Below are 3,019 nucleotides of genomic sequence, written 5' to 3' on the forward strand. Positions count from 1 at the left end.
TTTTTTTTCTTTGTACAACTATGTAGTTTTCCTGTAGTTAAGGACTTAATCTTATAAGAGGCTGAGCTGCCTCTTTCTAGATTCTAGATTGCCAAGATTCTAGAATCCTCAAAGGATCAGGCCCTGATTTACCAGGGTATGCAGACTCTAGTTCCATAAAACGATGCATCCTTTTTAATTTATAAACATAGGCACTGTTGGCTACAGCTTTATGCTACCATATTCTTGGACACTGGGCAAGACTCATCTAAGGGCAAGTAGGTTTGTATTTCTCTTTCTCTCATTAGGATATTTTTTAAAAAAAGAACAGTGTAAATTGCAAGCAGGATAAGTCCTCTATTGGGATGTCCTTAGCCAGTGCTATGGGACAGTCAGGAGGAAAGCATCATCCTCCAGAGAGGTAGATGGCATCATTCCTATTAGTTAAAAATTGAAAATAGACGAGTAATGGGTAGTTCTGGTATTAATTGCTGAACTGATATTTTCATATCCCATCACACACACTTGCAAAATGGACAAATGCAGGGATTTGCTCAGTATTGCATTACTCCAGTTCTGAGCCAGTGCACCACACATCAGGCTCAGGCCACTGATATATTTTCAACAAACTTGCCAGAAGCTGGGACTGGATGATTGGGGATGGATCCCTTGAAATTGCCGTTTTCTGTACATTCCCTCTGGAACATCTGGCACTGGCCACTATTGGAAGACAGGATACTGGGCTAGATGGACCATTGGTCTGACCCAGTATGGCCACTCTTATGTTCTTTCAAAAATAATCACCAGTACTGGGAGTGTTTAGTCTGCAGAAGAGAAGAATGAGGGGGGATTTGATAGCTGCTTTCAAATACCTGAAAGGAGGTTCCAAAGAGGATGGATTTAGACTGTTCTCAGTGGTAGCAGATGACAGAACAAGGAGTAATGGTCTCAAGTTGCAGTGGGGAAGGTTTAGGTTGGATATTAGGAAAAACTTTTTCACTAGGAGGGTGGTGAAGCACTGGAATGGGTTCCCTAGGGAGGTGGTGGAATCTCCTTCCTTAGAGGTTTTTAAGGTCAGGCTTGACAAAGCCCTGGCTGGGATGATTTAGTTGGGAATTGGTCCTGCTTTGAGCAGGGGGTTGGACTACATGACCTCCTGAGGTCCCTTCCAACCCTGATATTCTATGATTCTATGTAGTTTTGCTCTCGTGGGGCTTGATACAAAGCCTTTTGAACTCAGTGGCTGGTCTATACTCAAGGAATGAAGGCCAGTGAATATTGTCCCTACCTTAGAAATAGGCCTTAGGAGTGATCTTGTGAATTATAGATTGGGGGGCCTTGTTTTAGCACCAGGAAAACTGGTTGAAAACATATTTAAAAAGAGAATTATAAGACACCTTGTTTGTTTGAAGATGAAAACACCCAACATGATGTTATGTGTCATTTAAATAGTACATAAATGTTCTCTAGTGCATAAATAACCAGTGGAACTCCCCATTACTATATATCTGAAGACAATAACTTAGTACAAGATGTAGACATTTATATGGATTATGAGAACAGCCATAGTTACTTTAGACATGACTTTATATATATATATATGTATACAAACCCTCATGCTTCAGAGCCTAAGCCAATTACTAGTTGAATGTGTGTTAAGAAGAAAGTTTCCTTGTGGCTAGGTTATTCTATAATTTTCCATTGCAGAGATGCTGGCACCTCCCTCAGAAGTATGTTTCTGAGACATGATACTGGACTAGAAGAACCATTGGTTTGTCCTGGTGTGACAATTCTTGTATTTATATTTGTGTCTCCATGATTTCTAGATCCAGTTTTTTCAGTTTACAAGGGTGAAAATATTTGGGGTTTTTTCTGTCAGTCCTGCCAACTCTGCATGGAATCTGAGAGTCAAGCTGCGTTCTTTCCTTCATGTGCATCATCCCCAGTAATAAAGATTCTGCAGACCAAATTCTGCCCTCAGTGACACCTGTGCAGCCACATTGTCCTTAATGGATGTGCACAGGCACTGCTGAGGATAGCATGGACTTCAGTGGGTGCTTTGCCTGAGTAAAGGCTGCAGGACTGAGACCTTAATAGTGGTGGGACTGTACGATTCTCTACCCATGCCTCTTACTGGCCCAGTTACCCATATGAGCCCAATGCTTTTTACCCTAGTTGCATGTAGGACGATAGACGTACTATTCACTGGTATGGAGACAGAAACTTGAAGCAAATGACTTAGACAGCATTTGTTAGGAAAATAATTCTTAATGAGCTACGTGCACATTTGAAAATGTTGGGGCCAGGTTCCCAGCTAGTGTAAATGCACATAGTTCCATTGACTTTACATCAACAGAGCCCTTGTGCTTCCTTTCTTTTGAAGATGAACACACCCAGTGCAATATTACGTGCAATTTAAAATGACCTTATTTAACATATAATTATTTAGAATAGAATTGGCATCTTAGCCCTGATGAAAATTCTTAGGGCAAGATGCTTAGCGTGGAAGAATGGCCCAATACTACTGGTATTGTAGTTCGTATATTTCAGAGTAATGGAGGCCTTTCAAGGGTGTCCTGGGTGGACATAAATTGTTTGGGGATTCTCAATATATGGGCATGGTGTCTTTGACCGTCAGTGTGAAACTTCTGTTTGTACCCAGATAGTTCAAAATAATAAAATAATTTTATTAAAACTGTTCAGAGAGAACCATGCAAAGGAGGATGAGCTGGCAGACAACAAAAGATCAAGAATAAAGCTGTATCTGTACATACAGAAAAAGCATAAGGATTGATTTGATAAATCATACACACCAGAATAAAGCAGACTTCACGGATAGAAATGCCGGGTGGGGTGGGGAGATTCATAAGTCATTTATTTCAGAAGTTAAACAACCATGTTCAGGACACGGGCGTATCATGGGAATTAGCTGGGAGAGTTTTCTCAGCCATTAACGTCAGCTACTCATTAATATCCTAATAAATAGCCTACCCTTAGGTAATCACTGCTATGATTAACTAAGGGCAATGTCTTCTTTGGC

Source organism: Mauremys reevesii, linkage group 3 (genome assembly GCF_016161935.1).
Source record: "Mauremys reevesii isolate NIE-2019 linkage group 3, ASM1616193v1, whole genome shotgun sequence".
NCBI classification, from domain to species: domain Eukaryota; kingdom Metazoa; phylum Chordata; order Testudines; family Geoemydidae; genus Mauremys; species Mauremys reevesii.